General features: G+C 33.1%; 1 protein-coding gene across 6 annotated transcripts in view; it reads right to left on the bottom strand.

Annotated features, from left to right (window-relative positions):
* The window catches only part of Flo2 (flotillin-2), a 315,478-nt gene that overhangs the window by 13,738 nt on the left and 288,686 nt on the right, over positions 1-13,054 (bottom strand). The window contains exon 2 of one of the 6 annotated variants that reach the window (XM_036371253.2): positions 3,584-3,718. The exons of 4 other annotated variants lie outside the window; for them this stretch is intronic. The gene's annotated coding sequence lies outside the window, so the exon portion shown is untranslated. Of the gene's footprint in view, positions 1-3,583; positions 3,788-13,054 lie in introns of those variants that run through there. One more of the 6 variants, XM_070110432.1, reaches the window with a different exon arrangement.

Here is a 13,054-nt window from a genome sequence, read left to right as displayed (position 1 = left end):
TAGTCAATATAAAACAAGTAAGGAAGGGCTAAGTTCGGATAGAACCGAAAATTTTATACTCTCGCAAAGTCAAATGGTATACTCGTTTGAGATTTCTTTGTGGATTGGCTAATATTTTCGGTAGAAGGTCAACTATAGGCACTGGGGTCCACATATTTAGTACTTAGGCTTGAACAGTTTTGGTTCGATTTAGGTCGGTTCGGTCACAAGGTGGCATACTTTAAACGTATTATTCACGCAAAGTTTTACCCCGATATAATCATTGTTGCTTGATATGCATAGTGGAAAGTGAAAGAATCAGATGGAATTTAAAATAGTGTTATATGGGAAGTAGGCGTGGTTGTAGTCCGATTTCGCCCATTTTCGCACTATAATATAGAAATATGAGAAGAATGTTACGTACCGAATTTGGTTGAAATCGGTTAAGCAGATATCAAGATATGGGTTTTCACCTAAAAGTGGACGGTGCCACGCCCACTGTCTAATTTTGAACGCGGTGCCTATAAAGTCATCTCATACCATCCCAAAGATAAAATTTAATGTCTCTGGCGTGCTTAGTGCTTGATTTATCGCGCTTTTAGTAGTTTTTAATAGTACCGTTATATGGGGAGTGGGCGGAGTTGCCACCCGATTTTAACCATTTTCACACTGTGGGTAGAGGTTATAAAAAAATTTGCTTCCAGTGAATTTTGTTATTATAACATTAGCGGTTTAGGAGATATGCACATTAAACCTATTAGAGGCGGGACCACGCCTACTTTTTAAAATTTTAACTGCAGATGCCCCTTCCTAATGTGATCCTGTGTACTAAATAACAGTCTTATATCTTATTACGGAGCTTAGTTATGGTAATTTATTTGTTTTTGATTAATGGCGTTTTGTGGGCGTGGCAGTGGTCCGATTACGCCCATCTGCAATACCACCGTCTCACGGTACCCAGAAACATGTCCACCAAGTTTCATAAAGATATCTAAATTTTTACTCAAGTTACAGCTTGCACGGGCGGACAGACGGACGGACAGACAGTCACCCGGATTTCAACTCGTCTCTTCATCCTGATCATTTATATACATATAACCCTATATCTAAATCGATTAGATTTAGGTGATACAAACAACCGTTAGGTGAACAAAACTATTATACTCTGTAGCAACAGGTTGCGAGAGTATAAAAAAACTGTTAAAATTTGCCGAAGGTCGTGCTGAATGGCCATTTAGTAAATGACGAAAAATTCTTGGGTCAGATGAAACCAAAGTGAATTTATTCAACTTAAACCAAGGTAGTCTTTCTGTGCGCCCAATACCGAATTCCTTCCACAACACAATAAAAACACGATAAAGCATTACGGTGGGAGTATACTGGTTTGGGGGTGCTTCTCATAACAGGTCCGCTGTTTCAGACAAAGGGTGAATGGATGCATTACAATACACCAAGATTTTAAATGAAACCATATTACCTTATGCGGAGTTTAATATGCGCCTTCAATGGGTCTTTCAACAAGATAATGACCCGAAACACACATCAAAGCGGGCACAGGAATGGTTGAGACAAAACGGCATCGCAGTTTTAAGCTAGCCCCCGCAATCACCAGACCTCAATCCTATAGAAAATTTATGGTCGGAGGTTAAAGTGGCTCTGAGAGGCCAAAATCCAATAAAGATGACCTTTGGAGGCTAGTGAAGGCCGCATGGTATAAAATTCCAGCTGTTATGTACCAGAATTTGGTGGATTATATGCCCAGATTTTGCACATCAGTTATAAAAAACAATTGATACTGCACTAAATATTAATGTAACAGTTATTATTCTTTATCCTTTCTATTGATTGTTTCATTAAAAATTACAGATTTCAAATCACCAGAAACAAATAAATTTAAATAACGACTTCTGGCTCTATTTCAAAGCACAGCCAAAACGGGACATGCTAATGAGTTTTTAATTTTTTTAGTTTTGATTTAAGACTTAAGACTTTCAATTGGTAACTTAATATATAACTCCATACGTTGTTTCTTTTCTACCAATAAAAAAAAAAAAAAACAAAGTTTCTGAAATATATTGATTTAAAATATATCTATAGTACTGGCTCTATTTCATCGCACATCACTGTTTGATTTTAACCAAATTCGGAATGTAATATTATCCTGTCATTCCTATAACACAGTGTAAAAATAGGCGAAATCAGGCAAAAACAACGCCTACTTCCCATAAAGCACAATTTTATATTACATCTGTTTCTTTTACTTTCTAGTATACAAATCATGCATCAATCAATGTATCCGGATAAAACTTTGCACAAATAGTGCCCTCAAGGTATTTTATCTTATGCCTAAAAATTGTCGAAATTGGATCATAACCTTTCGAAAACCCAGACGCCAAATATGGTATGTGGACTCCAGTGCCTATGGCTGAATTTTTGCCGAAAATGTTGGTCAATCTGTGAGATATACTTTTGAACTTAGGGGAACATGTTTCTTTGATAATACAATAATATACCCTTGTGTCAAAAATAGGTTCAATCGGATCAATACTTAGCTAGGAGCTAGGATAAGTATTTTCGAACTTCCAGTTGACTTTGTGACTCATACCTATATCGGCCAATGTGCTAGTTATTTTAATGAAGTGCTATTTATTTGAATGAAATAGAGAAAATTAGCAACAGAGTAGCTAAGTTCACTAACTTACTGTAAAAGTTTAAACATATGTAACATACGGAAAGCTGGGTTAAAAAATAAATGTTCAAATACATAAAAGTAAGAGTTTTTTTAATTATCTGAATAAACGAGTTTTAACTCGAAAACTCGAATATAATCAAAAATGACGACGTTCAGAATATTGATCATAGCTACTGTCAAAAACCACTTCAACGAATTGATGGATGGATTTTTATATAGAAAAGCTCAAGTTAAGATTTATTATTTTTATTTTATGATATATATTGTTTCAACAGAATTTAAACCAGCTAGCCACAATAACTTCGTCGCATAAAGAAATCCAAGTTGTACATTTCAGGATACCGATCTTCCCTAATACCGTGATGATTTTTGGTTTCTAACTGGTCACTCGTAATTTGTTTATGAGTACAGACCACTGACTTAACGTACGCCCAGAAAAGTTGTCGAACGAATCAAAGCACATATCTTTTATAGCTTGCTGCACATGTGTGGAACTAAATAACATAGTTGCACATCATTTGCCTATAGCTCTCACCTTTAAGTTGGTAACATGAGTTTTACAATAGTATGGATCAATAATAAATTATGCGTTATTTTAAGTACAAAACCAAATAAGTTTTTCTAGTTTTTTGCGAGCGTGGGAGGCTCTTCAGAACTTTTCGCTCCACAAATACGGCATGGCATTTTTTCTTATTTACGTACCTATTAACCCCGCAAAAATAATATTCCGTAAAATTTAAATTTTTGTGGATGTAGTTTCGTTAGCTTTTTTTCAGGAGTTCATCATTATTTCACCAAAATATCGCATTTCAAAATGTGTACATTTAAATTTAAAAAATATGTTTTCAATTATTGTAGTAGTAATATTCATTATGAGATATCAAAATATGTGTGCAAGATGTATTCAATTACCTGGACACGACAAAATATGTACCGCCAATGATCAACGAAAGTTGCAGCATTCCCATCAACAGAAAAGTCATTTTAAAGTCCGGTGCTGTTTTGTTATTGTTGTTATTTTGGGTCAACACCAACAAACTATTGTGACTTTTTTGAACCATAAAACTTATTAATAATTATATCCACAAAATAATTTATTAAATATTTTTATTTAATCTTCTTAAAAAACACTGACTAAAAATTTTCTGCAACAAACCTTCGTCAAGTTCAAACTCCTACTATTTATGCTTTTCCTCACTCATCGAACGTCGCAGTTGTGACGAATCCTGATTGTCTGCATTAAAAACTACATTTAGCACACAGCGATTATATAAATCAATTGACTTTCAATGGTGAGCGTTGAGAATTTAATAGGGTGATCCATAATTATATTACTTTGGAAAATTATTTAGAATTTTTTTATCGAAAATGCTTAGATCTGTGAGCTTACAAGTCAAACCATTTAATTACCTCCGTTATACCGTTGGGGTAGTTGGAAAAATTGAAATGCAACTCTGAATTTATCTGCCCATTATAACTATCGTGCTATCATATCGATAATGATTGAAAGACGAAAAATTATATTTTTATCACTTTATGGCGATAATTCTTATCTTCATAATTAATGGAGAAAGTAGTATTATCGATGAACATTACCACACATCCTATCAGAAAAGAAATTTTTCTAATAAAAATTACAACACATTAAAGTAAAAACATTTCACAGCCCTAATAATAACTTAGAAAAGCTTCAAACGTACATAGCGATAAGTTAGTAGCGAACTTGCAAAAATTATACGCAGATTGTGTTTCATTGAGTTTCATTGATTAGGCAGTGACGTCAGATTGCGGTACATACGATTAGGTGCTAAGTAATTTGCTACTTTAAAACATTTTGCTATTGAAGTACATGGAGGTAACACTGAGTGTAGGTATATAAATCACCTAGCGAACGACCAAAACAAAACTTTAAACTTGTGTTATTTAAATAGGTCTAAAAATAATTTTAATTTATTTAATTTTGTTTATTATTTATATACATATAAACATATAAAAAAAATATATTTATGTATATGCGGTAATTTTTATGAAATTCAAGGAACAAAATTATTCATCTAAAAAAAAATTAAATATAAAACCAAGCTTATGTTTTTTACTTGTAATTTGGTGCAGGGGATCGCGATAACAAGGCGCATCTATTGGCCGAAATTTTTTTTAATAGTGGGCATAGGCGCGCCCTTAAGTGTTTTAATGTACATATCTTCCAAATCGCTGAAGCTAACTGAACCAAATTTGCTGCTTTTTAGCACTTTTCCATACGCTATGAAAATAGGTAAAATCAGATAATAACCGCGCCCACTCCTCATATAACGGTTTTGTTGAAGTGAAGCATTAAATTTCACAAACAAGAAGTTATGGAAGAGCTTTATAGGAGGAGTTGTATAAATTGAAAAATGGGCGTGCCACCACCAACCTTTTAGTGAAATCCTAAATCTCAGGAACTATCCGACCAATTTCAACCAAATTTGGTATGTGAGGTTATTCTTATCACACACTGTGAAAGTGAGCGAAATCATACAACGACATGGAATTACTTTGGTACAAAAAAAGGCCCCTAAAACTATGCAGCTAAAAGCAGAATTTACCTAAACACATCCTTAAAGAAAATGAAAACACTAAAAAGCTGGCTAAATAATAAGTATGGTTTCAAATACTAAAACCGTGCTTTTAAAGCCCATTAAATTAAAAAGTAAAAAAATAGTTCCTTATATAAACTGACAGTAATATTTCCCGAAATACTTGTATTATTGTAAGAAAAGCGTGGAATTGTTTGTGCCATATTTTTCTTATATCGAGCATACCACATAATAATACAGTGTTTTTCGGTCAATATTAGTCAGTTTACGAGTATATAGGGAATAACTTTTCACTTTTTAGTTCGAAATGTTTTAAAAGCGTGTTATTTAATTTTTTAAACTATATTTATTATAAGATTTGCAGAATATAATCTATTTGTAACCCAAACATTTTGGAATAAAAATTTAAAAACATTTTTTTATATAGAAATTGGAGTAAAAAAACCATTTTTTAAATTATTAGCTGGAATGAAAATTTACAAACAGAGCTAAGCTAGGTTGATATGTGATTAAAATTAAGCTTTTCTCTTCAAAAGATAAGGTAGAGTACGAAGTACGCAATCGAGAAAAATGTAAATTCTAAAATAATTTATTTTATTAATTTTTTATTATAAGCTTGTGATAAACATTTTTTTGAATTACTTTTTTATTTCTCAATCCGTTATTTCATTTAAAATTGATTTTAAAGAAATTAAATTTTTTTATTTTTCATCCCGTATTTGGGATTTAAATTTTTATTTATTTTTCAAACCGGTATTTGGGATTAAAAACTCGAAAAGTGTTTGGGATAGAAAAATAAAAACATTTTAATTAAAATTTTAATTTAATAATTTTTTTAAGGTTTATTTTCAATTCTGGTTATGACTAGGTTTATGACATGCTACTATTAAGGGCGCCTTAAAATTTTGTTGTGAATATTAAATTTTATTACATTCATTTAATTACAGTATAACATAGGAGACAAATCTTGCTACGTTATAAGACTAATACCTGCTCGGAAGGAGAAAAAACATAGTTGAACAGCTAAAAGCAATGGATTGGAATTAAAAAAAGCTCTTTGTACCGATTACTTTATACCTAATATTAAAACATGGATAAACAATTTTCAACTAGAGGTTGAAATTTTCATGACACAGATGATAAGCTGTGATGTTCGTGAAAGCAACCACTCTAAAAGAGAGCAATGTTCATTAGTAATTGTCTGAGTTAAAAAATTGATCCTTTATCTACCACTCTGACCTATTTGGTACAGCAAAAACTTACCAATTTCCGGATTTTAAATGTATTTGATAACCTTTTTTAATAAATATAATATTTATGAGAGAGGGAGAAAAATGTATAGTAAAATTGTCTCAAAAATCTTTCATCTATCTTTTAAGAATGGTTCACGAAGTTTTAGAAGAAGTCACTGTTAATAAAAGAACGTCAGGGTACTGGCCTGAATTTGAATGAACTGTCCCATGTATATCCACTTATAACCCAAGAACGACTGGACCAATATTGATGATTTCTGATTTGTTAAATTCGACTCCACCCCGAAAAGCAGTGTAAAACATGCAAAAATTTATAAAAGTAATAATCCAGGAAGTTAATATAATACATAAAAAATGCTTGAGTCGACGCTATAATACCCTTAACAAATATCAAATGTTCTTTACAGAAACTTGATTCCGCTCGTTCAGTTTGTATGGCAGCTATATGACATAGTGATCTGATCTAAACAATTTCTTCGGTGATTACATTGTTGCTTTAAATAATAATTAAAAGACAGACGGACATGGCTAAATCAACTCAGCTCATCATTTATGTATATATTTTATAGGGTCTCCGACGTTTCCTTCTGGGTGTTTCAAACTTCGTGGCAAACTTAATATAATATATCCTGTTTAGGGTATAATAAGAAGGGAAAAATGCCAACAGTTGTTAAATCGATTAGTCACAATCATTCGGAAAAGCGTTCGCCGGGTCAGCTAGTTAAATAAAACAAAAAAAAATTTTTTGTCCTTTATTCTTTGCAGAGTCTCGGTATAAAACCGATATGACCGCACTTTAAATGATATACCGTTATACCAATATGTTCTGATAAATTACTAATCATTTGTAAGAAAATTCAGCTTGGGCTAAAACTTATCGCTTTACACCTCATTAATCCCACTCGGATATAATACATTGTGCCAACGCTTTTTCTAATCCGCGAAGCACTTCTGAAATGCGCTTTTCATTATGGCCATCGGCTCTTTCTTCGATTCTGTGTTGATCTCATCAATTGTGGCATAACGCTTTCTTTCACTGGTTTCTTCAGTTTTGGGAATACGAAAAAGTCGCAGGGTGCCAAATCTGGTAAATACAGTGGATGAGTGAGGCATGATTACGGTCTTGTTTTTAGATATGTGTTTCCACAATTCCGATCGTTTCAGCCGTATTGCTACTTGGCGTGCCTTTTTCAACTACTCCTGAGCGATACTAATGCGACATTGGTTTTTCTCAGAATTTATCAATTTCGGAAAAAATTTCGCTGCAACACGTTTCATTCCCAAAACATTCGAAAAAAGTGAATGGCATGAGCCGATTAATATGCAAACATCCTCTGCAACTTTCCTAATATTGATTCGATGATTTTCAAGAACAATTTTTTTTACTGTATCGATGTTTTCTTCGTTTCTTGACGTGATTGCACCTCCATTGCAGAATACTCATCGTCATCAACATTTTCTCGGCCTTTTTGAGACAAAGTAAACTCACCGAATGCCACAGTCAACATTTCAAGTGTCTTGGAGCACTTTATTTCGTTTTTAACGCAAAATTTAATGCATATTCTTTAATCCATTTCTTTCAAAAATTAAAAATTGAAAAGCACACAAAAATCTGACTAACCTGTTCTGTTGTCAAAAACTAATCTAATCGAAATTGGCTTCTAATGCAAGCACATGATAAACATATGTATCCGATTATAACAAAAAAAAAATATCGATAATCGAATGTACAAAACCCGCGAAAAATAAAAATTCTCCTTTTCCTTTGAACACACCTCGTACATATATACATTATACATTTTTAATACAAGCTCCCAATTACCTTTGTACCTTACAAAGTAAACAATTACGTATACAAAAGTGATTGGGACTACGACCGACTATCGGAACAAGAAAACAAAATTAATGTTGCCGTTTTTTTTGGAATTTAAACAATAAATGTTGAGAATTTAGACGACGTAACCCCTAATTTTTTTAATATATGGTGTGAAGACATTTTAAATTTGTTATGGCATAAAACCAAAAAAAAACAAGTAAGGAATTTATTTATTTAGAATTTATACTCTCGCAAAGTCAAATGGTATACTCGTTTGAGATTTCTTTGTGGATTGACTGATATTTTCGGTAGAAGGTGAACTATAGGCACTGGGGTCCCCATATTTAGTACTTAGGGGCTTGAACAGTTTTGTTTCGATTTAGACAATTTTTAGTCACAAGGTGGCATACTTTAAACGCGTTATCAAGAAAAGTTTTGCCCCAATACAATCATTGTTGCTTGATATGCATAGTGGAAAATGAAAGAAACATATGGAAATTAAAATGCTGTTATATGGGAAATAGGCGTGGTTGTAATCCGATGTCGCCCATTTTCGCACTATAACATAGAAATATGAGAAGAATGTTATGTACTGAATTTGGTTGAAATCGGTTAAGCAGATCCCAAGATTTGGGTTTTCACCTAAAAGTGGACGGTGCCACGTCCACTATCTAATTTTGAACGTGCGTCCTATAAAATCATCTTATATCATCCCAGAGATAAAATTTAATGTCTCTGGCTTGTTTAGTGCTCGATTTATCGCGCTTTTAGTAGTTTTTAACGCTACCGGTATTTGGGGAGTAGGCGGGGTTCTCACCCGATTTCCCCATTTTCACACTGTCGATAGGGGTGCTAAAAACATTTGTTTCCAGTGAAGTTCCTTAGTATAGCTTTAGTGGTGTAGGAGATATGCACATTAAACCTAATTTTAAAAAAATATTTTAAACTGCAAATGCCCCTCCCTAATGTGATCTTGTATATCAAATAACAGTCTTGTATCATATTGTGGAGCTTAGTTATGGCAATTTATTTGTTTTTGATTAATGGCGCCTTGTGGACGTGCTAGTAGTCCGATTACGCCCATCTGCAATACCAACCGTCTTACGGTATCAAGAAACATGTATACCAAGTTTCATAAAGATATCTCAACTTTTACTCAAGTTACAGCTTGCACGGGCGGATGGACAGACAGTCACCCGGATTTCGTCTCTTCATCCTGATCATTTATCTATACATAACCCTATATCTAACTCGATTAGATTTAGATGATACAAACAACCGTTAGGTGAACAAAACTATTATACTCTGTAGCAACAGGTTGCGAGAGTATAAAAAATGTTTTTCATCAGTTTGAGATTCAAACTTGAAAAGTGTTTCATAAGTTCTGTAAATCATTTGATTATATCATGAAAAAATAAATAGTAATGAATCTGCCCATGATTCTACACCCGCTGAAGTGGCCATACCCCTTTAAATTAAAAATTGTAAGCAAATGGAATAATAACCAAACGGCCAGTAATGTTCGCCACTGTACGTACTAAACTCGTGCGATGCGTTTTTTTAACGTATTTTTCGATTTCAAATTTCATTTTTTTATAGTATGTAGAAACCAACGACTTTGGAACTCCATATTTCGATATTACTTTTACTGAAAGCCTCTTGGTGGATATTAATGATAGATGATTTCTATTTGACATTGAATTTCTAAACCAAATAAAATAGTACCATCCAAAAGAAAAAAGAAATTTGAATTGACTAAATTACAATTAATTCAAAGTCAATGGAAAATTAAAATAAATTGATTTAGATTTCCTGCAGATGTTGTACAACAATTGAACTATCCTTAGTTTAACCTTTGTTTTTGCAAAGAATACGAAGTTCAAGATAAAATATATGATAATGATATGCTGCATTATCAATATCGAATAATTCAAATTCTTTGCGTTCAATAAGATGATGTTGATGATTCGATAAATCGAAACTTCGTTATTTCAAAACTTCGTTATACTGGACGACCACTGTAATACAATTCTACTCCCATCTATCCTCTTTCAGAATTATCTTTGATATTAGGGTTTTAATTACAAGGGATTTTATAATTTTTCGACCTTTAGTTGTAAACTATGTAATTAGCATAACATATTGTGATTAAGTTTGAAGTTGAAATAATTACTCCTATTATTTTAACCAAAGCTGTATTAATAAATACACACAGACAAGCCGTCTTAAAATTATGTGTCACACAACCAAAAAAAATTATAATTTACCCCCATCTTTAAATATAGGTTACGCCACTGTTTGGCGCCCATCTTAGAAGAGCGGAGTAATAACATGCGTGTGAGTGTTCTGCAAGTTTAATTTGACGCATAAAATGTTTCATTAGCGTCAACCGTTGATAGAACGACTCGCAGTTTTCGTGCTGTTGTTTATTTACAAACAAATACATACGAGTACATATTAGACATTTACACGCTTGTGCGTAATTTATGTTACGGCATGTGCCTTTCACCAACTTCCGAACTTCTGCGGAAACCTGATAAGATACCATTAGACGGCAAACTTGGCACGCTTAAGTGGGGTAGGAATTGTATTGCTTGCCGTCGTGCATGACGAAATTACTACTACTATTAGTAGTCAGCAACGTCTGGCTTTGATTTTCATGCGATAATTCGGGATCGAGTTGGTGAAGATAAAAAAGTGACTACAAATTTGATGCTATTTATCGTTCCTTTGAAAATTCTAAGAGCTGTAATGGGATAACCGTGGTATATTCGTAATGAAAACATTCAAAAAGATCTTGGTAGTTCTATGATAAAGAAAGAAGCAGAGAACAGCACAAAGAACTATGAAGTTAAACTTCGTAACCATCCAAATCCGTTAGCTACGTTAATGCCATGCTGCAGTCCTGTAATCAAATCCGCTTAGAAAGGAAAGATCTACCAGCCTTTTAAAGAGCAACACATCACCAAACAAGCTCAAATAAAACCTTGAGTTTGCCTAGTTTTAATTAGATTTAAGATTTTACTACTTATTGTTAGGCTTTGAACGAGCAGATTCAATAAATAACGATATATTAAAACAAAAAAGTTATGTGCTTGCAAAATTAATAGCACTAGAGCTATTTCATGTTAAGGTGCCTTTAGCTGCCTTCGATTTGCCAAGCGTTAGAGAGTAGCGAATCTAACAGATGCTCAAACAGATGGGTAGCACTTGTGGTGCAACCTGCGCTAACATGTCTTCTGACATTTGAAGTTTTAAACATACACAAAAAAAAATTTGTACTTCCACTTGTGATTTGAACCATTCACAATAGTAAAATATGCAAAACAAAAGTTAGTAGCATAGAAGATTACGGTTATACCAATTTAATGAGGTATCCGCATACTTTCTTGTACGAAATCAACTCGATAACTTTGTTGTTACTTTTACAGGTAATTTTTTTGACAAGACAGCAGAAGCGAGCAGAGAAATTGTGAATTGAAAACAGCTTTTGGTATACAAGTATGTTCATATATGAAAGCATTCCCGTTTTAAAAAATCTTTTGTTTCTATGTAGTTAATTTTTTTAATTTCTCACTTTGGGCACAGTCTTGAAAGTTCCCAATTTAAGTGTAAATAGCCAAAATAATAGCAATGACTCAGAATTTCGTTTGAAAAGCCATCTATTTTCCATTTTTTAATCCTGGAAAGCAGCAGGAAAGCAAGATTTTGTCATAGTGTAGTAACGGTTACTGAACAAAACTCCAAATATACGAAACAAAAAAAAAAACACGGATGCTGTTATAGAATGGTATGGATCCGTTTTTTCTTCCTTGAGGAGGGACTTTTACACTGAAACCAGGAACCAGGAATCATAAACCAGGTTTTGTGATGTTTGCTGGACCATTTGAGGTCAAGAAAGTTTCTTATATTGCTAGATCTACCAGTATTTGTACGTTCTGGCAGTTATCTCAAGATTCACACTGCTAAGTTTTCGAAAAAGTGCAGAAAAAGTTGAAATTAATAGCGACTATTATATAGCGTTTATTAATAGCAGAAATCAAGAATTAAAATGCTGTTTCACAAAATTCACTCAATCACAATACTTGCATATAGGTAATAGGCGAAGATTGAGCCGAATTTTTAAGTATAGAACAAATCCTACTACAAATATGGTATCGATAAGTAGTTTGTCGTCTCCAATGACAACTGTCATATATTGAGTAATAGATTTTAATTTTACCACGAAATTTGTTTTTCTTTAAACCGATACCTTTTTACCAACGTGGCACTATTATTTGCTCGGGTACTGTATATAAGCGCCGAAGTAAAAGCTGTCAATGAAAATTCATATTTTTTAATTCAGAATCTCCTACTAAATAAACGCAAATGCCGCATTAGTTTGGGAAACTCACAAATAAAATATAATAGCCACTGTACGTATGACACCACAACAACCACAAACAACTTCGGCCGCATTCAATAACACGTTCGCTATAAATCACAGACTATTTGCATAAAATTTCTTATCAGACAATGACACTCGTATTTCATTTCACTCCACTGACTCGTCAATTTGATGGAAAATGAAATTTACAGTTTGGTGTACATATTTGCATATTACAGACGCATATATGCAAATACATATACATACATATGCACAGTTATGTGCACGTGTGTGTTTAATTAATAGTTTATCGTATTTAACTTTATGGCAACCACAATACAAGTAGTAACCAGCATTAATTTTTATTGCTCA

The sequence above is a fragment of the Bactrocera oleae genome, chromosome 5 (assembly GCF_042242935.1).
Source record: "Bactrocera oleae isolate idBacOlea1 chromosome 5, idBacOlea1, whole genome shotgun sequence".
Taxonomy (NCBI): domain Eukaryota; kingdom Metazoa; phylum Arthropoda; class Insecta; order Diptera; family Tephritidae; genus Bactrocera; species Bactrocera oleae.
The sequence above is the reverse complement of the archived record's forward strand: the minus strand, read 5'-3'. Positions and strand labels throughout refer to the sequence as shown.